We start from the raw sequence: 25,470 nt of genomic DNA, 5'->3' as shown, positions 1-25,470 counted from the left end.
GCAGTCTGTGCTGCCTGGTGGTGCTGGGGGACCTCTGGCCGTGTAATACGACAGTCCGCTCCGCCAGATGTCTGACAGTCGGACCGCCAACATGGCGGTCACAGGACTACCAACCTCGTAATGCGGTCTTATGTGTTGTATTTAACTTAAGTGATGGACTCAGTTAGTTCTGGGAGATTTTTGGTTGGTGAGGTTTAGATTTGTCTTCTAAATAATTTATGTATTACTTTATTATCTGTCTTGTTTAATTTTGGAGTTATATAAAATATTTAGACTGATGTAATAAAATGCTATGTTTTTTATTTATAGATAAAATTGATTTGTAATGTTGGTTAAGATTATGTTATACTGCTTTGGGAGTTTAGTAGGGTAGTATTTATTTTATATTATGTTTTCGGCTATTATTTCTAAGTAATCTATTCCTGTATTACTTATGAAGCCTTTGAGGCTGATTAGGAATTTGGGGGCCACACATCCAGTCCGTGGTGTTGGCAGTCGGGAACAGACCACTAAGGCGGCAGCATTCTGACCACCTCTTTATGAAGTTGCTGCGGTACTGGTGGTGTGTTGGCACCGCAGTCCTGGCGACGGCATGCTTTGGCTCCAGTATGAGCCTGAAGCCAATGCCGGCCATGCTGCGGTGTTGCCAGCCAGTCGGGAGCACTGTGTCACTAGCAGTGTGTGTACCCAACCAACTGTCAGTAGGGGTGCAGCTAGTGAGCGACAGCTCACATTTGGTTAGGGCAGAATCACCCAAGGCAATTGATGTGGTCCTTTCTCTTCCTTACCGTTGACTTTCTCCTGGTGAGGACCCCACCAAGTGAAGGTCACCAGTGAGGCAGATCATGATCAGGCTGACAGTGGTAGATGCAGGCCCACCTCCATGGAGCACCCCTGCCTTTCTCTCTTTGTTTTTGTGGCAGACTTCCCGCTCACCTCATAATCGAGCAGTGAGACTGCCATGGAGGCGGACAGGAAGACTGCCACAAACGATATGGTAGGACTCTTCCCATCATAGTCGTAATCAGGCCCTTTGACTTTGCATTGCAGCTTGTGGTGCATTCTTTTTCTTTGCTAAGTTCAGGTGCAATTTGAGTTACATATTGCTCCATTCATAGTTGTTGGTAGCTTTGCTCCCTTTGTAATGCTTCTATAAATTTATAGAGTGTAGACTAGGCTCTGCCTAGTGTGAAATGTAAGGCATTGTGCAATCCTTCCACTTGTTTGTTTTGGTTTTCTTTCGTATTTCGAATTTGAGACTCTCCTGTCTGCCAACCCAAGTGTCTTCAAAATAATCCATTAGGAGGCTTAGTTTGTCTTTGTTTTGTTGGTAGAAAGGGGTTACTAATAGTGAATTGTAGTGGTAAAGTGTGACAGGGACATAGGCTATTGCAATCATTAGTTTTTTTATTCCAAAGGCAAATTAGCTGTTTGTAGAGTATTTTGCACTTAAGCAGTTTGCTGGAGGTGTCTCCATGTGCTTTGATTGAAATTGTAGTAATAGACTAGTATGGCTGAGTGGGGGTAGATTTTTAAAATGGTTTAAATCGTGGCTTGTTCAAAGCCTGTAATTATTTTTTGTGAGTAGTAGTTATTTGTTTTATGTTTAATGTGGTTTAAGAGATTGTAGTTAAGTGTTGCTTTGATTATTTGATAGTAGGGCATACATAAAATGGAGATTTGTACATTGATTTTCACCATGAAAGGTGTGTATTTGAGTGAATGGTTTAGGACCCATTTTTAAGGTCACCTCTATCATCTATGTTTAACAATGGCTTAGTTTTAGTATCCTATCTGCTGTAGAAATTATTAGGATTTGTTTTTCATTGTTTAGTTTGTCATGAAACAGGCCAGTAAAGGCTCCTCATTATGTGTCATTGTTAAATGTTCAGGTATTTCTACATCTTGGTGTCTTCTAGGGGCAGTAGAAGTATCAATGGTGGCTTTTTTTAGTTTGAGCAACTAAATGGTTTAAAGTGGGAATAGGCGGTAGCCCACCTGTTATATGTTTGGGGACTTTAGAGAGTAAGGGCCTGATTACGTGTTTGGAGGTCTGTGCACCACCATGGTGGCAGCAGCGGTCTGACTGCCATCGGCTTGGGGATTGGATCACTGTATTATAATGTTGGAGGTCCCATAGAGCAAAGACCACTGCGGTCCCGCCGGCACTGCCTGGCAGTGCAGACCACAGGAGAGGCAAGGTAGGACAAACAGGCAGACTGAGACAGTGTTTCCACCAGACACATTACGAAGTTGTACACCACCAATGTGAATGTGGTGGTAAAACCATCATGTTCCAGCAGATGGAAACAGAGAGGACAAAGGGAGCAACTCACCCGCAGGCAGGGTTACACATTCTGTGTCAACATGGAGCCCTTCACACATGTCCTGCCACTGCCCATCAAAGTTGCCCAAAATCCATGCCACTGTGGATGCAACCGATGACAAGAACACACATCTACCAGTGTCACTTCGCTCAACAACAGATCATGGCACCGTCATCCACATGATATGGGGCTTACGCTACGGGCACCAAGTACACGTGGCTTTGGGGGTGATTCTAACCCTGGCGGTCGGTGTTAAAGCGGCGGCCAACCCGCCAACAGGCTGGCGGTAAAAAATATGGAATTCTGACCCTGGCGGGAACCGCCAACACAGACAGCCACTTTAACACTCCGACCGCCACGGCGGTACAAACAAACAGCGCGGCGGTCACCGCCAACAGACAGGCGGCAGACAATGTACCGCCCACACTATCACAACTCACCAATCCGCCACCTTTTCCGGGGCGGGAGCACCGCCGATAAAAACACGGCGGAAACAGACTACGAACGGGAAAACGCTCACCCCTACGCACTCCAGGAGGAAGGAGGACAGCATGGAACCCGAATTAAACATCCTACCTGCTCTCGTCTACCTTCTCATCTACCACGAGTACGAAGTCCGGCGCAGACGACAACGGTGAGTACTGCACCTACGACACACTTGAGGGGGGAGGACGAAAGGTTACGGGCACACACATATGCGACCCCCCCCAACTATGTACACACCAATGCAGAGCAACAAGTCACAGTGACACCACCCAAACACCCCAGAAAAATGCTAGGACATAATAAAATTTGGAATAAATATTTATGTACCAAAAAGCTCCTGAAAATTATCGTACAACCATGAAAGATATTCACAAGAAAACAAATGACATACACATCAGTGTATAACTGAAGTAACAAGTCCTGCACATCCTACGAATTCATCATGTCCGTGGGCCAAAGTTTTGAGAAACAAGGGCAAAGCCCACACAGGAGACCTGAGTCCTTTGGAGAGAACACTGCAGGGGCATCAGATGTAAAAACTACAGGCACCTCAGGGGGAAGGGAAGGGGGGGGGACCACAGCCACATGAGTCCACGACGCCAGATCCACGAGGAGCCACCATGCCCACTGTACCATCCTGGGGAGTGCAAAGCCACAGTCTCTCAATGTCTCTACAGTGGGTGGGCTGCCCACTGTACCATCCTGGGGAATGCAAAGCCACAGTCTCTCAATGTCTCTACAGTGGGTGGGCTGCCCACTGTACCATCCTGGGGAGTGCAAAGCCACAGTCTCTCAATGTCACTACAGTGGGTGGGCTGCCCACTGTACCATCCTGGGGAGTGCAAAGCCACAGTCTCTCAATGTCTCTACAGTGGGTGGGCTGCCCACTGTACCATCCTGGGGAGTGCAAAGCCACAGTCTCTCAATGTCTCTACAGTGGGTGGGCTGCCCACTGTACCATCCTGGGGAGTGCAAAGCCACAGTCTCTCAATGTCTCTACAGTGGGTGGGCTGCCCACTGTACCATCCTGGGGAGTGCAAAGCCACAGTCCATCAGGTGGATGACAGTCTCCACTGGTCAAGGAGGAGGCATGGTGGGCACAGTGAACCATAAACAGTGATTGAGACGGCGGTGCCCAGCGGAGCGGTGCTTGAGAGGAAGGGCCCAGCGGAGAGGTGGAGAGACAGCGGGGCCCAGCGGAGCGGTGCTTGAGAGGAAGGGCCCAGCGGAGCGGTGCTTGAGAAGAAGGGCCCAGCGGAGCGGTGCTTGAGACGGCGGGGCCCAGCGGAGCGGTGCTTGAGATGAAGGGCCCAGCGGAGCGGTGCTTGAGAGGAAGGGCCCAGCGGAGCGGTGCTTGAGACGGCGGGGCCCAGCGGAGCGGTGCTTGAGATGAAGGGCCCAGCGGAGCGGTGCTTGACAGGAAGGGCCCAGCAGAGCGGTGCTTGAGAGGAAGGGCCCAGCGGAGCGGTCCTTGAGACGGCGGGGCCCAGCGGAGCGGTGCTTGAGAAGAAGGGCGGAGCGGTGCTTGAGACGGCGGGGCCCAGCGGAGCGGTGCTTGAGATGAAGGGCCCAGCGGAGCGGTGCTTGACAGGAAGGGCCCAGCGGAGCGGTGCTTGAGAGGAAGGGCCCAGCGGAGCGGTCCTTGAGACGGCGGGGCCCAGCGGAGCGGTGCTTGAGAAGAAGGGCCCAGCGGAGCGGTGCTTGAGACGGCGGGCCCTCTTCAGCGGTGCCTATCCTCATGGCGGGGCCCTGTTCAGCGGTGCTCTTCTGCACCGCGGGCCCTGTTCAGCGGTGCCTATCTTCACGGCGGGCCCTGTTCAGCGGTGCTCTTCTGCACCGCGGGCCCTGTTCAGCAGTGCCTATCTTCACGGCGGGCCCTGTTCATCGGTGCCTATCTTCACGGCGGGCCCTGTTCAGCGGTGCTCTTCTCCACGGCGGGCCCTGTTCAGCGGTGCTGTTCTCCACGGCGGGCCCTGTTCAGCGGTGCCTATCTTCACGGCGGGGCCCTGTTCAGCGGTGCTCTTCTCCACGGCGGGCCCTGTTCAGCGGTGCTCTTCTGCATGGCGGGGCCCTGTTCAGCGGTGCTCTTCTGCACCGCGGGCCCTGTTCAGCGGTGCTCTTCTCCACGGCGGGCCCTGTTCAGCGGTGCTCTTCTGCACCGTGGGCCCTGTTCAGCGGTGCCTATCTTCACGGCGGGCCCTGTTCATCGGTGCCTATCTTCACGGCGGGCCCTGTTCAGCGGTGCCTATCTTCACGGCGGGCCCTGTTCATCGGTGCCTATCTTCACGGCGGGCCCTGTTCAGCGGTGCTCTTCTCCACGGCGGGCCCTGTTCAGCGGTGCTCTTCTCCACGGCGGGCCCTGTTCAGCGGTGCCTATCTTCACGGCGGGCCCTGTTCATCGGTGCCTATCTTCACGGCGGGCCCTGTTCAGCGGTGCTCTTCTCCACGGCGGGCCCTGTTCAGCGGTGCTCTTCTCCACGGCGGGCCCTGTTCAGCGGTGCCTATCTTCACGGCGGGGCCCTGTTCAGCGGTGCTCTTCTCCACGGCGGGCCCTGTTCAGCGGTGCTCTTCTGCACGGCGGGGCCCTGTTCAGCGGTGCTCTTCTGCACCGCGGGCCCTGTTCAGCGGTGCTCTTCTCCATGGCGGGCCCTGTTCAGCGGTGCTCTTCTGCACCGTGGGCCCTGTTCAGCTGTGCCTATCTTCACGGCGGGGCCCTGTTCAGTGGTGCTCTTCTGCACCGCGGGCCCTGTTCAGCGGTGCTCTTCTCCACGGCGGGCCCTGTTCAGCGGTGCCTATCTTCACGGCGGGGCCCTGTTCAGCGGTGCTCTTCTCCACGGCGGGCCCTGTTCAGCGGTGCTCTTCTCCACGGCGGGCCCTGTTCAGCGGTGCTCTTCTCCACGGCGGGCCCTGTTCAGCGGTGCTCTTCTGCACCGCGGGCCCTGTTCAGTGGTGCTCTTCTGCACCGCGGGCCCTGTTCAGCGGTGCCTATCTTCACGGCGGGGCCCTGTTCAGCGGTGCTCTTCTGCACCGCGGGCCCTGTTCAGCGGTGCTCTTCTGCCCCGCGGGCCCTGTTCAGCGGTGCTCATCCAGCAGGTCAAGGGAGCCAGACCTGGCCTGGACTCCCTGCTCAGTCGCCCTCGGACCGTGACGTTTCTGGACCCTTCGGGGACGGACTCCTGGCCTCCTTAGTGTCCTCCTTCCCAGCTGGGATGTGACATGTGGGGTCCACCTTCTCCGCGCTCCTGCTGCCCTTCCGCTCCTTTGATGGGGCTCTCGGGCCCTTGCCTCCCCTAGATGGTGTGGGTGGTGAAGTGGCCGCACATTGCTCCTTGGGGGCAACCCTGTCGGTCCTCGCACGGCGGCCCTTGTTTTTGCGGGTCCTCTTGCCGGGGGGGAGGCTGGACGTGTCCTTGCTGCTGATCGATGTGTCACTGCTGGCAAAGGGTGGGCTCCAGAAACCATGCACAACAGTGACACCCGAAGCTGGGCTGGTGGTGGCTGCGGTGCTCTTGGGACTCTTTGAAGATGGAGGGGGGAGCTCATCGGGGGGAAAGAGGTCAAGGTTAGCCATGAAAAGTTTTTTAGGGCCAAGGTAAAGGGTAGGAGAAGTGGAGATGGAAGTGTAGGTAGAGGAGGTGGTTGTAGGAGAGTCAGGTGTGCTGTCATTGGGTGAAGGTGCTGGTGCTGTAGGCTGTCGTGAGGTGGTTGGCTGTTGGGTGGGTGGCTGCCTGCGTTTGTGTGTCTTGGAAGAGGGGGTGACAGACACAGTGGGAGAGGACACAGGGGACGTGTAAATGGCAGTGGGGGTGGTGACTGCACGAGTGTGGACTGTACTGGAGGGTGAGGTGGTGATGGAAGCACTGGCTGATGTTGGGGTGCATGCAGGTGTGAGTGTAGACGTCACAGGGAGGGAGGAGGGAGACGAGGAGGAGGGGGACACAGGGGTGGCAGTGGCTGTTGGCATGTCTGCATCTGGGTGTTGCTTGGGTGAGTGTTTGTGGGATCTGTGGTGCTTGTGTTTGGATGAGCTGCTCTTGGGTGTTGAGGTGTGTGCAGGCTGGTCTGATGGTGTGGATGGGATAGGCTGAGGAACAGGAGACAGAGAAAGGCTGGAGGCAGTAAGAAGAGGGAGGCTGGAAACAGGGACAATGGCTGCCGTCAGTGCTGAGGCCAGAGCAGTGAACGCTCGTTGATGGGCAGCCTGACCCGAATGAATGCCCTCCAGGTACGCATTGCTCTGTTGCACCTCCCTTTGCACACCCTGGATGGCATTCAAAAGGGTCGTCTGCCCAACAATGAGCGTCCTTACCAGGTCAATGAGCTCCGCACTGAGGGCAGCAGGGGCAACAGGGGCAGGGGCTGAGGTGCCTGGGGCGAAGGAGACGCGCGCCTTCCTGGGCGAACGGGCACGGAGCGAAGACTGAGGGGCTGCTGGGAGGGCGGGGCTGGTGCGCTGGGTGGCGGCTGTACCTGTAGAGGCGGGGGGCACGGATGTTGCCGCCACCGCTAGGGAGCTCCCATCCGAGGACGTGTCGCTGTCGCTGCTCTCACCAGCGGTCCCCGTCGTGGTGCTCCCCTCGCCCTCCGGATCACTGGTGCCCTCGGTGTCTGTTCCTGGGCCCACCGGGGCCTTGTGTCCTGCAGCTCCCTCGTGCTCCGATGCCAAATCTCCTCCGCCTGATGATGCTAATGCACACATGCACAAGAAGATGAAGAGAAAGGGTGGGGGGAGAAAAAAAAAGACCAGGTTGAGTGCATGCAATGTCAACACCGTTGGCGGAGAGGACAGACACAGGAGCCTAATGCACTAAGCCGCGCATTCGGGGTACACTACTCAGTACTACTGACTAGGACAACAGGCCAAGAGACGTCAAACGCACACATGGGAGATGCTGGACCTTCAATGGCTGTACTTGTCACCCTACAGAGGTGGGGGCCGGGGGCACAGGGCCATGCCTAAGAGAGAGGACTTCAATACAGAAAGCGCCCTGGCCTAATGTCACCCACAGCCCTCCTCCCCCACCCAGACGCCTCCACTGCGCAGAAAGATAGGAGAATGTGCTGATACTCACCCCCTTGTGTCTGCTGTGATGTCTTAAAGCGCCCATCCAATTCTGGGTAGGCCACCGCCAGGATCCGGGACATCAGGGGGGTCATGGTGCGACTGGCACCCCTCCTAGGTTGGGAGGCCATCCCCAGCAGTGTTTCTGCGGTCTTCCTTGTTCCGCGGCGGATGTCCTCCCACCTCTTGCGGCAGTGGGTGCCCCGTCTGTTGTGGACCCCCAAGTTCCAGACTTCCTTGGCGATGGCACGCCAAATCTCGATCTTCTGATGGGCGCTGACCTATTTGACATGTACAGGGTGGAAAGGAGGAAATCATCAATGACCTGCATGTTAGATGTGATTGGCCCCCCCCACCAACTTAGCCATATGGCACATGCTCTCATCTGTCGGGCGTTGCACTCCTCATTCGCCCCCCACCCCACCAACTTACATCCACCCCAATCCACACAGGCATAGCCCATTCCATGTGCACCCGGTGTACTCACTTGTTGGTCTGGAGGACCGTAGAGTAGCGCATACTGGGGGAGGACCCCATCCACGAGCTTCTCCAACTCTTCAGACGTGAAGGCAGGGGCCCTTTCCCCAGTCGCAGCAGCCATTGTATCTTCCAGACCGAGGTCACAGCAGCACTTGCAGTATAGGTCCTCTCCTGTGGATGATCAGGTCTCGAGTGATTAAGCAGATAGAAAATGGCGGTCACGCCCGCAGCGGTGCGTACCGCGGCGGTGCGTACCGCGACCGCCGGCGCACATCGTCATTGGCTCCTGAAACCCATAGGCTTCAATGTTAACCAATGCGGCTTTGCGCCGCGGTCTTCGACCGCCTACCGCCACGGTGTGCCCCGCCAGCGCATTGACCTCACATCCCATTGTCCCACTTCACAGGTCAGGCAGCCGCCATTTCAAGGGCCTACATGGCTTAATTTTGACTGCGACACACAGGCCTAGGCCTTGCATTGCCACACATACACGCCTTTCAACCCATTGCCATTCTTTAACTGTGCAAGCTGTCTGTACATACCTGTGGTTTGGCTGACTCTGTGCTCCATGTTGTCCTTCCTAGGCACCGTCCGCTGGGACTTGCGATGAGAAGGAGGAATCCTCGCGTGTACCGACCGCTGGTGGACCTGTCGACAATGGAAGAACGCCATATAATACTTCGATACAGACTTGACCGTGCCACTATCCATGAACTGTGTGCCCAGCTGGAGCCAGCCCTGATGTCCCCCATCCGCCAACCCACAGGGATTCCCCCTCTGGTGCAGGTTTTGTCAGTCCTCCATTTTTTGGCAAGTGGGTCATTCCAGACCACAGTGGCCATGTCATCTGGAATGTCTCAGCCTATGTTTTCAAAGATTTTGAGCAGAGTGTTGTCTGCCCTGATGAAACTCATGCGGAGCTACATCATTTTCCCAGAGGAGGGTGACTTGCCTACAGTGAAGGGTGATTTCTATGCCCTTGGACATATCCCCAACATCATTGGTGCCATTGATGGGACCCATGTGGCTTTGGTACCCCCAAAAGACGATGAGCAGGTGTACCGAAACAGAAAAAGTTATCATTCGATGAATGTCCAGGTGGTCTGTTTGGCTGACCAGTACATCTCCCATGTAAATGCCGAGTTCCCAGGGTCAGTGCATGACGCGTATGTGATGCGAAATAGCAGCATCCCCTATGTGATGGAGCAGCTACAGAGACAACGTGTGTGGCTAATAGGTGACTCTGGTTACCCCAACCTGCCTTGGCTACTGACCCCAGTAAGGAATCCCCGGACCAGGGCAGAGGAACGGTACAATGAGGCCCATGGGCGAACTAGGAGGATCATCGAAAGGACCTTTGGCCTCCTGAAGGCCAGGTTTAGGTGCCTGCATATGACTGGGGGATCCCTGATGTACTCACCAAAGAAGGTGTGCCACATCATCGTGGCCTGCTGTATGCTTCACAATCTGGCATTGCGACGTCAGGTTCCTTTCCTGCAGGAGGATGGTGCAGATGGTGGTGTTGAAGCAGCTGTGGAGCCTGCGGAGAGTGAAGAGGAGGAAGACTCAGAGGACGACACAGACAACAGGGACAGAGTAATAGAACAGTATTTCCAGTAGCACACAGGTAATAATCACCCATGCCATTTTACATTTCCTGAAAGCCTCCTGCATCTCAACTTTGTCGGTTTCCCCCCAGACCTATGAACATGATGTTTGATTTTCCCTTCCCTTTTCTGTGCTGTATGAGCCACTGCGTGACCTCGGCTTGGTTGGCCCATGGACTAATGCTAAGTTACCTCGGTATGTGTAATTCACAATGTTAACAATACGTAATTGATATGTAATGTGTCATACATTTGTAATTAAGACAGGCTGAGTCCTGATTGATTTCAGTGCAATGTGTGATTTATTATTTGTGCATAGATATTGGTACATGATAGTGAAACAGTGATGGGTGGGGGTGGAGTAATGTCCATGGCGGAGTCCAGTTCTCAGTCTCACAGGTGCATTGTCCATATGCCTGTGGCAGGATGGAGCAGGGGCAGTTCAAGGTTTGACAGGGTGGCAATGTGGGACAGTGGGAGGACTTCAGGGGGTATGTGATGCTGGCGGGGGACTTGACATCCTACTCTGTCGGTTTTTTTGATCACAGGCTCCTTTTGCGGGGCGGTTGTTGTTCAGCAGGAGGTGGGGTTCTGGTGGGCTGTAGTTGTGGTGGGGCCTCCTGTCCACTAGCGCCGGCGGAGGTGGTAGGCTGTTCCTGTTCCTGGCTAGTGACAGGGGCCCTGTGTGATGCCACATGGTCCCGAAACGTGTCCTCTATGCGGTTCAGGGCCTGGACTATGCTCCCCATAGCGGTTGAGATGTTGCTGAGTTGGTCGCTGAACCCCATGTAGCGTTGCACCTGCTGTGCCTGGATCTCCTGGAACCTGGCCAGTACCGTCGCCATCGTCTCTTGTGAGTGGTGGTAGGCAGCCATGATGGTGGTGAGGGCCTCTTGGAGAGTGGGTTCCCTGGGCCTCTCCTCCCCCCCTGTCGCACAGCAGCCCTCTGAGTTGCCCTGTTTCCATGGGCCTCTGTCCCCTGGACGGTGTGCCCACTCCCACTGCCCCCAGGTCCCTGTTGTTGTTGGGTTGGTGGGTTACCCTGGGGGCCCTGTAGTGGTAGACACACCGCTGCTTGACCTGTCCTAGAGACAGAGGCATGGGCCCGCTGGGTGGGAGCTGTGCTGTTGTTCCCAGAGGGGGTTGGGTCTGCAGTGGCCTGTGTCTGGGTGAGGGGAACCGACTGCCTAGAGGTCCCCGATGGTCCGGGCTGGTCGTCAGGTTCCAGGTCGACAGAGCTGCTGTCATCACTAGGGGCCTGTTCCGGGGGTGGGATGGACATTTCTGGTCCCTCCTGACCGGTGTGTTGTCGTTCGGGTCCTGCATGGGGTAAGAGGGTATGGTTATTGTTTCTGTGGGTGCATTAGCTTGCGTTTTATGGGTGCCCTTGTCCCCCAGTGCTGGCATTCCCTTGGGGGAGGTGTTGTGAGGGTGTTTTGTGGGGGGGGGGGGATGGGTATGTGCAGTGGTCATGCTTAGGTGATGGGTGTCCATAGTTTGCGGGTGGCATTCAGGGGTTGGTGTTGGGTGGGTTGTGCTGGGGAGACATTCTCAGGGAGGATGTGTGCTGGGGGGTTGGGGGTGAGGGTGGGGGTTAGCATGCTGGGGGGGGGGGTGAAGTGGTTGGCCTTGTACTTACCAGAGTCCATTCCTCCGTGTACTCCAGCGAGGCCATCAGGATGCAGGATGTTGAGTACCTCTTGCTCCCATGTTGTGAATTCGGGTGGAGTGGGTGGGGGTCTCCCGCCAGTCTTCTGCACTGCGATGTTGTGTCGCGAGACCATCGAGCGCACCTTCCCCCGTAGGTCGTTCCATTGTTTGCGGATGTCCTCTCGATTTCTGGGATGCTGTCCCACCGCGTTGACCCTGTCCACGATCCGCTGCCAGAGCTCCGCCTTCCTTGCTATGGTGGTGTGCTGGACCTGTGAGCCGAAGAGCTGGGGTTCCACTCTTATGATCTCCTCCACCATGACCCGGAGTTCTTGGTCCGAAAAGCGTGGGTGCCTTTGTGGTGCCATGGGGTGGTGTGTATGAGGTGTGGGGTGGTGTATGTGATGATGTGTGTGTTGGTGTGTGGTGCTTTGTGCTTCTATGTGGTGTGTGTGATGTTGCGGTGTGCCTCTGTGTGTCTGGCTCTTTATTCTCTGATGTGTCTCTCTCTCTCCTTCGTCTCTGGTTTTTGTTGGTAGGGGTTTGTGGGTGATGTGGGTGTGTGTTTTATATGGTATTGGATGTGTGGGAGTCGTGTGTGTATGTGTTTCAGGTGTGTGCCTTTCAAATTGTCCAATGTGGTAGGGGTTTGTAAAGGTGTGTGTATTTTGACCGCGGCGGTGTGTACCGCCAATGGAATACCGTGGTTGAATGACCGCTGCGTCGATTTGCGGGTCATAATGGGATGGGCGTATTTCTGTTGGCGTGGCGGTGGAGGTTTGGTCTTCTCCAGTTTACCGCTGGCCGCTGATGTGGCGGACTGCAGTGAAGGGCGGATTTTCGGAGGTTTTGCAGTTGTGGGTCAGAATGTCCGTGGCGGCTGACCGCGGCCGCGGCGGTATTGTGGCGGCCTTCTGACCGGCGGTAAGCGGCTTTTACCGCCGAGGTCAGAATGACCCCCTTTGTGTCCACAGTCAGAGTCATTCATAAAGAAGGACACATTCACAGCCATCAAATGCCCCCCTCTGGGCAGGTCACTGAGACTGCACTGCCTCACTCCACAAAAACACACATCTGCCCATTTTAGGCACAGCAACAGTGAAGTGTACAGAACACTGTGTCACACCACAGCAACATCACACATAATTCAAACTACACCCACGCATTGACCACATGCCAGGGACTGTCATTAAATTGAAGACACATATCTATGAATTTTTCATTTAACACAAACAGCCCTCCCATGAAACAGCCTTGCAATGGACCCACACATCACCCATATTGCAACACAATGGAAGGTCAATGGAATGCACAATAGTTTGTGAGACAAATATCCAAAGCTCACAAAGCAAACTATACATGCACAATAGGGATGGGGGCATCAGGAGCACTTATGGAAGGATGCTGCCCTGGGACACATTTCGCTTTACACATGCCCCTAAAACAACATTTGCACAGTAATTGGCCCTTCATGTAGCTCAAGGACAAATAATTATGGATCCAAGTGACATACCTATCTGCATAATGCGTAAGTGCAAGTCAATAAAGCAGATAGGACAGCAACAGCATGGGCCATACATGTAGATGAAGTAGCTGCAAGGTGCCCACATCAAAATGGACACATGCTCAGTCAAATGCTAAGGAAGCTAGCACAATTGAATACCCTCCATGGGTGGACAAACAAACCTTTCACACATGAGACAAATGTACAATCCATATCAGGGGGGCACGTCTTCACATGAGACGAATGTACAATTCATAACTGGTCGACAAGTCTAACACCATGCATGCTGACATTGGACCACGGAAGATGAAACACTTGCCATATCAAACATAACATAATGTGATGACACCCCAATTGGATTACCACCCACATATTCATACAGTAAACATCTACCTTTGTCTTTGGGACAGAAGCACTGCCCACAATGTCAGATATTGCAAACAACAATAAATGGATCAGCAAAAGGGGGAAATACACACAACTGTAGGCATACAACATAGGTTACTCAGGAACAACATAAAGGCCCTCATTATGACCATGGCGGTGAGTGATAAAGTGGAGGTTATACTGCCAACAGGCTGGTGGTAATTACCGTCAAATTATGACCATGGCAGAAAAAACTCCAATAGACAGCCAATGTACCACACCAACCGACAGGGCGTTAACAACACTGACCCCAGCGGTACACAACATCAGCCACGTTTAAGACAAAGTACCACCCACCATATTTTGACCTTGCAATCCGCCAGGACTTCCTGGGTCGTACCAACGCCATCAAAAGCCTGGCAGAAACACATCACAGAAGAGCAAAGACTCACCATCGGAGACACAGGGTAGAACAATGCCACCAAGGAACTGGAACTGCAAGTCTTCCTGATGGTCATCTACGTCATGCTCCACCTGGAACACCAACGCCGACGAAGATGACGACGGCGAGTACAGCTGACTAGCACACAAGGGAGGGAGGAAAACAAGAGTGACACACACACACGCACATCACACACCATCAACACACACACCATGCACACAACCAGCTGCAGACTAAAAACAATGGGACACCATACACAGCAGAATAATGCAAGAACAACAAGAACGCAGTAATGAGAATGTATTGATATAAACAGCTACCAAATGAACCAATTGTATGAGAAACAGATCTGTACAACTGTACACAAAGGCCCAATGCCCAGTCCAATGAACTAAGGGCCCACATGGCCACAGGGCACAGCCCAAGGCCCAACTCTAATCCTGACTTCATCCGGATAGGACTCTGCAGGGCATCAGTTTGCAAGTGGGCGGGCAACTCAGGGGAATGGGGGGCACCTCAGCTGAATACAGGAACACACCCACTGGTTCTGGAGGGGGCTCCATGCCCATTTCTCAGTGCTGGGGAGTGCAAGGCCATAGTCTCTGGAGTGGGTGACTTTCCCACTGGTTCTGGAGGGGGCTTCATGCCCATCTCTCAGTGCTGCGGAGTGCAAGGCCACAGTCTCTCAAGTGGGTGACTTTCCCACTGGTTCTGGAGGAGGCTTCATGCACATTTCTCAGTGCTCGGGAGTGCAAGGCCACAGTCTCTCAGGTGGGCGACTTTCCCACTGGTTCTGGAGGGGGCTCCATGCCCATTTCTCAGTGCTGGGGAGTGCAAGGCCACAGTATCTCAGGTGTGGAACATGCCCACTGCTCCTGCTGGGGGTCCTTTGAACAGTAGTCCCTGGAGGGTGGCCTGGAGGGTGGCCTACATGGGCTTCCGCTGGTGGTGATGGCTCCACTGTGTCATCTGGAGGTGAGGGCTGCACAGTGTCAGCAGGTGAAGGTGCCTCCTGGGCAGCCTCTGCTGGAGGTGAGGGATGCACTTCCTCAGCTGGCAATGAGGGCCTCGTGGTGGTGGCGTGGTGGTGGCGGTGGTGGTGTCACCCTGACAGCCTCCGCTGGAGCTGAGGGCTAACTGTGTTGGCAGGTGGAGGTGCCTCCTCAGCAGCATCTGCTGGAAGTGAGGGATGCACCATGTTGGCAGGTGGTGGTGCCTCCTGGGCAGTCTCTGCTGGAGGTGAAGGATGCACTTCCTCAGCTGGCAGTGGAGGCCCCATGACCACTGGTGGTTGTGGTGTCACCCTGACAGCCTCCACTGGAGTCGAGGGCATCTTCCCTTTCATAGCAGGAGCTGTTTGATTCTTACCCTTCCTGGCAGGGATTGAGGGCTTCTTCCCCTTCATGGCAGGATGTGCGGGCTCCTTAGCCTTCTGGGCAGGAGTCGAAGGCTTCTTCCTCTTCATGGCAGGAGGTGCGGGCTCCTTCCCCTTCCTGGCTGATGGAATGGGATCCTTCATTGATTTGCCACCACGACTAGGTGGTGCCACCACTGTCTGCGTGGACTGTTTGGCTGAGGTGCTGGGCTGGGTCATTGCTCTTACGGGCAGGACAGGGAGAAGGGGGAGGGAAGAGTCAGGTTGGGCAAGGAAAAGCTTCTTAGGGACAGTGGGGCGGGATGAGGGAGGAGGGATTGGAGTGGAGGTTGAGGGAGTGGTTGTTGGAGGTGTATGTCTGCTGGACTTGGGTGCAGGTGCATGGGCAGTGTGCTGATGTGAAGTGGATGGCTGTTGGGTGTGTGAGTGCTTGCGTTTGTGTCCTTTAGGAGGGGCTCAGGCAGGGTGGGAGAGGACACATGGGACGCGTGCATGGATGATGTGGAGGTGTCTGCTAGTGAGGTGTGTGCGCTGCTTGGTGTGGTGATGCTGGTGGTGGATTTTGATGTAGTGCATGCAAGTGTGAGTGTGGACATGACTGTGAGGGAGGTGGAGGAGGAGGAGGGGGAGACAGTGGAGGCAGTGGAAGTGGTTGTGTCTGCAACTATCTGGTGTTTGCGTGAGTGCTTGTGGGATGAAGTGTGGTGCATGTGTTTCACTGTGCCACTCTTGTGTGTTGTCTTGTGTGCATGCTCATCTGTATGTGTACATGGGATGGGTTGGGGTTGAGGAGACTGGGACTGAGAAGTGGTAGTTGGAGGGGGAATGGTAAGAACAGGGACAATGGCTGCCATCAGAGAGGAGGCCAGAGCCTGAATCGATCTCTGTTGGGCCGCCAATCCACTGTGAATGCCTTGCAGGAATGCATTGCATTGCTGCATCTGGGATGCTAGCCCCTGGATGGCATTCACTATGGTTAGCTTCCCTACAGGGATGGATCTCAGGAGGTCAATAGCCTCCTCACTCAGGGCAGCAGGGCTCACTGGGGCAGGGCATGAGGTGCTTGAGGCGAAGGAGATGCCAATCCTCCTGGGTGAGCGGGCACGGCCAACTCGCTGAGAGGCTACTGGGAGGCGATGCTGGTGCGGGGGTGGCAGCAGTACCTGCAGCTTGGGTGGTCACAGAGGTGCCTGCCACCACCAGGGAGCTTCCATCAGAGGAGGTATCTGAGTCTGTGTTGTCGCCTCCTGTCTCTGCCGTGGTGCTCCCCTCGCCCTCTGTCCCACTGGTTCTCTCGGTGTCAGTGGACTCTGCCTCCAGGATCCTGTGGGATGCAGCTCCCTCTGTTGCCGGTGCCCCTGCTCCTCCGCCAGATGATGCTAATGCACACATGGACAGGATGACAGAAGAACAAAGTGGGAGTGAGAGAGAGAAAGGAAACACTGGGTCAATTACTGCACCAACACTACAGTTGGAATACACAGCACCGTCCCACACAGGGATCAGGCTTGAGCATTATGTATTGCACTGCCAGTGATTTGGCTAGATGCCATGACAAGATGAGTGCCACACACCGCCAACTGCACCCCTCCTGGTACCCACAAAGCCCTGACTGACATAGAATGCTAACAAGCTAGGTTATCTAGATTTACCATACACCCATTACGCTTGAGCTGGATCATGTTGAAATGTCTGGCCTGGCCTTAGGGGGACTCCCTAAGTCACATCCACTATCCGGATCCCATGCCACCTGCCAATTATTGTAGTAATGCCCACTGTACTCACCCCCTTGTGGCTGCTGTGATGCCCTCAAGTGCCCATCCAGCTCTGTGTAGGCCACTGCCAGTATGCAGCCCATCAAATGGAGTCAGGTTCCGACGGGGAGCCCTTCCACATTGGGAGGCCATCCCCAGCTGGGCCTCTGCGGTCTTCCATGCCCAGCGTCTCAGGTCCTCCCACCGTTTCCTACAGTGGGTGCTCCGCCTGCCATAGACCCTCAGGGTCCACACGTCCTTGGCGATGGCACTCCATAATCCCTTCTTTTGATGTGTGCTGACCTGCTGAGGTAACGTAGACATGAGGACACCATTACACATACAATCCAGCCTGTCACACATATGGCCCACAAATCCCTTTTCCGCCACCATTGGCACACACATCGGCCGGCGCACACCATGTACACCACCACAAGACATTCCCCCCGATGACACGATGCTTGCACACACTTCCATATATCCTTCCCACGTGCATTGTGCCCAAGGTGTACTCACCTGTTGATCTGGAGCCCCGTACAGCAGTCCGTGCTGGGGTAGGACCCCATCCACCAAATGCTCCAACACCTCCGAAGTAAAGGCAGGGGCCCTTTTTCCTGTCACACGGGCCATGGTAGGTTCTAGACACAGGTCACAGCAGCAAACAAAGTGTAGATTTTCTCCAGTTGAAGGTCAGGAATAAGTGAGGAATCAGATAGAATATCGTACACCATCACCGGCGCTGATCCCCATTGGCCACTGTACTCCATAGAGCCCCATATTATCCAGTGAGGAATTGCACAGCGGTGCACGACCGCCTTCCACCACAACGCCCAACGTCGGTGGAGTTTCCTCACTTCCACCTGTCCCTACATACAGGACAGGCGCTCGCCAGTTCATGGTGGCTGGCAACGGTCATATCAACCTTAACTGCATCACAGCCTAGATTAGCACATACCTCACCATTCCTATTGTCTCATCACATAAATGCACTATGTACACTGAGGTTGTGGTTCCATTCTTCAAATTGTGACAGCCTACTCACTCTTGTGTCCCTTAGATACCTACTGCTGCGGATAAATAGGAGGAGGAGACATACCCCCATGTATAGACCCCTTGTGGACTTGGCTACACTGGAAGACAGGCACATTATACTCACCTATATAGTCAACAGGGCAACTACCTGATATCTGCTATCCATCATCGCACTGGGATCCCCCCTCCTGTGCAAGTGCTATCAGTGCTCCATTTCCTGGCAACTGGTTCTTTCCAAGTGACAGTGGGCTTGGCAACAGGAATGTCACAGCCAATGTTCTCAATAGTGCTGGCAAGAGTTTTGTCTGCCCTGGTGAAACACATGTGCAGCTACATAGCTTTCCCCCAGGTGGAAGATCTGGCCACTGTGTACACCGAATTCTATGCAATGGGACATATCCCCAACATTGTTGGGGCAATTGACGGGACACATATTGCGTTAGCCCCTCCCCCGCCAGAATGAACAGGTGTTCCAGAATCTGAAGAGTTTCCAGTCACTGAATGTGCAAATGGTGTGCCTGGCGGACCAGTACATCTCCCATGTCAATGCTAAGTATCTTCGGTCGCTGTATGGCACCTTTGTTCTGAGGAACAGCAGCATCCCAAATTTGATGGCCCAACTACAGAGGCACAGGGTGTGGCTAGTAGGTGAGCCATGGTCCCCACCCACAGCATGTTAATGTATGCCTCTGTAAAAATACGAGGGACATGGAGTATTAGGACAGGTCCAGTGTGCAGTCTCCCTAGACAATTAATACAAATCAAAGCAAGTACACTGTTCCTAAGATGAAGGCAAAGAACAAAGGGGTACTTCTAAATATAGAAGCTAGAACCCTCACACATCCACTGGATCACATGCTTCATCCTCGGGTCTGCTGCTCGTCGGACTGGCGCTGCATTGCCTGAAGGGCCCCACAAAGGGGCTCAATGCCAGAGATCTTTTTGAAGTGCATGCCATGAAGATAAGTAGGAAAAAAATCAGACCTATTATGAAGAACAGAGAGATAGAAACATTAAAACTGGCTCGAGAACCACCCTGCAACACATTTATTGTAAATGATGGGTCTCGGTCAAGGTTGTTATCAGGGGGAGTATGAAGGAAATAATGCTCCTCTACTCTAACTAAAAAAGTGTGGGGCAAAAGGACATTCGACTCTTGCCCTAACTATAGGTCAACATGTTTCACGTCTCGGATGTCACTAAGGATCAAATGGCGTTTCATCAGGACCATAAAAAACCTTAGCTACTCAAAAAATGTTTGTAAACAAATAAACACAAACTTACATGAACAGCTACGCAAAAAAAAGGCCACAATCGGTGTAGACCTGTAAAGAGGAGACAAACCACAACATACCACATATAATCAAAAAAGGATGTCTAAGGCACCGGAAATCCAATGTGATAAAAATCAGTGATGGCATGCAGTCATGCAAAATGTGGCAACATATATGGCATTTCATAAAGACATTAAAAAAAAACTTAATTGCCTCTAAAGTCAAATAAATAGTAAGGAGCTTACCCTCTGATATTAAGAAAAGGGCATCTTGGGTGGAGTGCAGGGCGAGAGACTGTCGCCATCTTGAATAAAACCATCATGGTAGATCTATGCAACTACATAGGACTGGGGGATCGAAATCAAACATCATCCAAATGTACGTAAAAAAAACATGGAGTGAGAATGTAACCCAATAGAAACGGAGCATCAGTGCTGTGGTGTAAGGAAACTAACTAGCTGTGAAAATTCTGGAGCCCATTTAGCAGAAATGTACACAAGTGGTTAATGTCAAATCCCCTATGCATACGGGAGCCCGTCTTACTAAACGGAACATGATGACGCCACAAAAAAAAAAAATTTAAAAAAATTCCGGAGCACAGTCAGCAGAAACATATAACAGTTAATAATAATATTTTACCAAACGGAAGATGATGATGTGCCAGCAAAAGATTTGTACTCACAATTTAGGAAGGAGACCCTGCTGGGAGACTTACCTGCAGCGGCACACCCGGAAGTGGCGGCAACATCAAAAGAGCAGGGTTAAATGTGAACATGCCACCCACGGCCCAATCAGAAGAGGTCCGATCGAAGGGAGTGACTCTGATGTAAAACAGCTCCGAAATGCGGGCCGAGAAACCAAGGAATGACAGACTACTCAGTAGATAGGCAACCATGATCACAATGGTGGACACAGTTGTGTAACTAATCAAACGAAGACAGAACATGACGAGATAAAGTGACAACCAATGTGAAGTCTAATTACCGATGAAGAATGCATGGCGAAAGTCACCAAAAGAAGGAATTCAACCTCATAAATTAATGGTCGTTGGTCTGTCCAGGAGCATAGCAAAAAGGGTAAATAATTATCAAAAGGGGTAGTTAAAGGTAAATATAATATGTCATGTAGATACAAAGAATAACTGACTAAAAAAATTGCAGTATGGTGTTTGGAAAAAAGAAGACACCTCAAGGCCTAAAATAGCAAAACATCCTTTTACTATAAGTCTGGACAATTACACCCTAGAGCAGAAGTTGATCCATTGTATCTCTTCATTTAAACCCTTAATATGAGTTTTAAGCTTGAAATCCCAACATTGTTCCTTTTCTAGTAGACAGAGATGATTAATTTTCGGATCATCAAATGCCTCAAGAATGACCCAGCTTAGGTCATTGGGTATATGTTTAATATCTATGTAGTGTGTGCTCAATTTTGTAGAAGAGCGTCCACACCTTATGTTAGTGCAATGTTCATTGATCCGAATCCTGACTGGACTCGTCGTCATCCCTATATAACGCAGATTGCACTGGCATGCAATCATATAAATACAATTATGGGTGTTGCAATTAGTATGCTTGGTAAGGTGCCAAATACCAATGGGTTACAGATCTAAAAAATCTACTGTACTGGAGGAAGATGCCATAAGGTACTCTGTCTGGACTCAGAAATGTCTGCCTTGGGATGATCCGAGGCGTGAAACATTTTGACCTATAGTTAGGGCTAGAGTCAATGTCCTTTTGTCCCACACTTGTTTGGTTAGAGTAGAGGAACATTATTTCCTTCATACTCCCCTTGGGTGGGTGGGTGTGGAGTGTGTATGAGTGTCAGGTGTGTGTTTTTAGTATTGGACAATGTATTGTTGTTTGGTATGTGGGTGTCCATTCTGAGCGCGGCGGTATGCACCGCCAATGGTTCACCGCCATTGAATGTCCGCTGTGGTGATTCATGGGTCATAATGTGGTGGGTGTTGTTCTGTTGGAGTAATGGTATGGGTGTTGGGACCGCCACTTTAGCACTGACCTTTGAGCTGGCAGATTTGTGTATGTGGCTGTATTCTGTTGGATTGGTGTGTGTCCATCTTAATACGGTGAAAGGATATTCACTACTGCAGCGATATGTTGGCGGTCGTCACCATGGGGGTAAGTGGGATTTACCGCCAATGTCATAATGAGGGCCAAAAAGGTAGAAAAGAAATTGCAGGACAAATGTGTATTAAAAAAACAACACAGTCGGTTTGTTCTATCTACATGATATAGCACAAAGGCTATTTGCCAGTCCATGTATGTCCATGCACACTACTGTGCCCACACTTGACTCCAATCTCTGCCAAGGAGCCTCCAAAGGAAGGGGCATCAAGTGGGCAGGCAGGCACCTCAGGGATCATCCTTGGGTGGGGTGGGGTGGGATGGGGTGATATTTGTGATAGGTGTGTAGGGGCTTGGGAGAGGGTCTTTGTCTTTGGAGGGGTGTGTTTCCTCTTTGGGTGAGGGGGGTGGGTGCTAGCAGGGGGGCTAGTTGTGCCAGGGGAGGATTGGATGTGGAAGGGATGGGTTGGGATGTGGGACCGGGCCTTCGATTTGGGAGGGGGTTTGGAGGGAACAGGGGAAAGGGCAAGCTTGAAAAGGGAACTCTCTTTGGAAAAATGGGTAGGGTCATCAGAGCGGGTTGGGGATTTGGAGGTTGAGGGAGTGGTCATCTGGTGTGTGGGTGAAGATGCCTTCAGTGTGTGAGCGTATGAGGTATGCTTCTGTTTGGGAAGCATCTGTTACATGTGTGTTAGTGTAGGCATTTGCATGTCTTGTGGGCTGGGAGGTAGAGGTGGTGGCTGATGTGGGAGTAGTGGGTGTGGTGTCTGTGGGGATGGTGGATGTGTTTATGTGTGTTGGGTGGTGTCTGCAGGTATGGCTGATGTGGTGGATGTGTCTGTGTGGGTTGGGGTGGTATATGTGGGTATAGCTGATGTGGTGGATGTGTCTGTGAGTATTGTGCTGGTGTCTGCAGGTATGGTATCTGAATTGTAGGGGTTCGTGGATTGTGAGGTGTTGTCTGGGTGTATGGTGGGTGTGGTGGAAGTGTCACTGGCTGTTGTGGTGGTATCTGTGGGTATTCTGGATGTGTTGTGTGGCTCGGTGGAGGTGGTGGAGGTGTCTGGTAAAGTGGTGGCTGATATAGTGTTTGTGGGTCAATGTTGAGTGCCTGTCTGCTGGTGTGTCTTGTGGTGTTTGTGTCAATGTGTGCTGCTTGTGTGTGTTGAGGTGGGTGAGTGCAGATATGTCTGTGTGCTTGGAACAGGTGGGGGAATGGGGGATTTGGATTAGGAAGAGGGAGGCGAAGGGGGAGGAATGTGGGAGTGACTGGCTGCAGTCAGTGAGGAGGTTAGAGCCGGAAAAGATCTCTGTAGGCCAAACATGGCACTATGAATGTCCTCCAGGAAAGCATTGCTCTGCTGAAGCTGGCTGACCAACCCCTGGATGGCATTCACAATGGCAGTCTGTCCCACAGAGATACTCCTCAGGAGGTCAATAGCCTCCTCAATCGGGTCAGCAGGGGTAAGAGGGCCTGGGGTGAGGTGCCTGCACCAAAGGAAATGCCTACTCTCATGGGTGAACAAGCAAGGCCAACTGGGCAGGGAGCAACAGGTAGGGTGGCAACATACCTAGGGGTGGCAGACAAAGATGGCACAGGAGCAAGACCTGATGGGTCCGCCACCACTAGGTACTGGTGACTGAAGGAAGAATCTAATGATGAAGATTTTGTTCCTGTCTCCTGTGTGGCACTCCCCTCACCTTCTGGGCCACTGAGTCCCTCTGAGTCGATGGTGTCATGACTGGAGGTACTGTGGCCAGATGCTTCCCCACTTTGTTGTGCCCTGTCTCCCTCACTTGCCTTGGCTGACGCTGCAAGTACAAAGAGGAAAAGGGTCACCACATGTACCTGATCACATTTGAACAACAGCAGTGAGTAGCAAACATTACCATGACGTCAATTAGGCACAGCAACAAACTACATCAAAGTGCCTCCTACATGTATCATACCATATGCATGCCATCTGAACTGTCAGTAGTTGCCCAAAGGAAAATTAGGATCTCAGACTACAATTGCATAAGTTGTGCAATCACAGTAACCACTGAACAAGGAAAAAACCACGACACATTGAAGGCTTTGCCTCATGGAGCAAATCTCAGTTACCTGTTGTCGTACAATAGCAGGCCAATGGCAAGTTCATTCCCACAGATTCCACACCAGGTCATGCAGCCATCTACTAGTCACATACACAATAATACAACAATGAGAAATGATGCTCTAAAATCCTGGCATGTTGCTGACAGACGTACAGTAGCCTGAAGAAGGTGACATGGAAATACTCATGTCACACTAGAAACATATCAACAATGCACAATTCACCATATGTAATGTGTCCTAACGGAGTCATGGAGGTAGTACTGATGTTGCTCAGATATACAAAACATTTGGCATGGAAATGTACACTGTTGACAAAATGTGCAAATTGTCAAGGAGATGTGTCTGTAACATAATCCCCACTAATGTCTGGCACCCCTGACAATGTCATAATCTGATTGCATCAGTAGGAGCTATCAGTCTTTAATATGTTGGAGAGGCCCAGAGATTTGCATGTGCTTGTAGAAGGCCCTCAACATGCTGCCCAATGGGAAGCTACATTACTGTCTCCATTTTGGCCCTAAAACCCAGATGTCCATGGATGAATGGTTGTACCCAACTGTAGGAAAGTACCATCTTGCCTGGCATGTTACCCCCATATTTCACTGTATATATGTTGTTTTAGTTGTATGTGTAACTGGGACCCTGCCAGCCAGGGCCCCAGTGCTCATAAGTGTGCCCTGTATGTGTTACCTGTGTTATGACTAACTGTCTCACTGAGGCTCTGCTAATCAGAACCTCAGTGGTTATGCTCTCCCATTTCTTTCCAAATTGTCACTAACAGGCTAGTGACCAATTTTACCAATTTACATTGGCATACTGGAACACCCTTATAATTCCCTAGTATATGGTACTGAGGTACCCAGGGTATTGGGGTTCCAGGAGATCCCTATGGGCTGCAGCATTTCTTTTGCCACCCATAGGGAGCTCTGACAATTCTTACACAGGCCTGCCACTGCAGCCTGAGTGAAATAACGTCCACGTTATTTCACAGACATTTTACACTGCACTTAAGTAACTTATAAGTCACCTATATGTCTAACCTTTACCTGGCAAAGGTTGGGTGCTAAGTTACTTAGTGTGTGGGCACCCTGGCACTAGCCAAGGTGCCCCCACATTGTTCAGGGCCAATTCCCCGGACTTTGTGAGTGCGGGGACACCATTAAACGCGTGCACTATACGTAGGTCACTACCTATGTATAGCTTCACAATGGTAACTCCGAATATGGCCATGTAACATGTCTAAGATCATGGGATTGCCCCACCAATGCCATCCTGGTATTGGGGAGACAATCCCATGATTCCCCGGGTCTCTAGCACAGACCTGGGTACAGCCAAACTACCTTTCCCAGGGTTTCACTGCAGCTGCTGCTGCTGCCAACCACTCAGACAGGTTTGTGCCCTCCTGGGGTCCAGCCAGGCTTGGCCCAGGAAGGCAGAACAAAGGACTTCCTCAGAGAGAGGGTGTTACACCCACTCCCTTTGGAATAAGGTGTCAGGGCTGGGGAGGAATAGCCTCCCCCAGCCTCTGGAAATGCTTTGATGGGCACAGATGGTGCCCATCTCTGCATAAGCCAGTCTACACCGGTTCAGGGATCCCTCAGCCCTGCTTTGGCGTGAAACTGGACAAAGGAAAGGGGAGTGACCACTCCCCTGACCTGCACCTCCCCTGGGAGGTGCGCAGAGCTCCTCCAGTGTGCTCCAGACCTCTGCCATCTTGGAAACAGAGGTGCTTCTGGCACACTGGACTGCTCTGAGTGGCCAGGGCCAGCAGGTGACGTCAGAGACTCCTTCTGATAGGCTCCTTCAGGTGTTGCTAGCCTTTCCTCTCTCCTAAGTAGCCAAACCTCCTTTTCTGGCTATTTAGGGTCTCTGCTTTGGGGAATTCCTTAGATAACGAATGCAAGAGCTCATTAGAGTTCCTCTGCATCT

The sequence above is a fragment of the Pleurodeles waltl genome, chromosome 7 (assembly GCF_031143425.1).
Source record: "Pleurodeles waltl isolate 20211129_DDA chromosome 7, aPleWal1.hap1.20221129, whole genome shotgun sequence".
NCBI classification, from domain to species: domain Eukaryota; kingdom Metazoa; phylum Chordata; class Amphibia; order Caudata; family Salamandridae; genus Pleurodeles; species Pleurodeles waltl.
Note: the sequence above shows the minus strand (reverse complement) of the source record.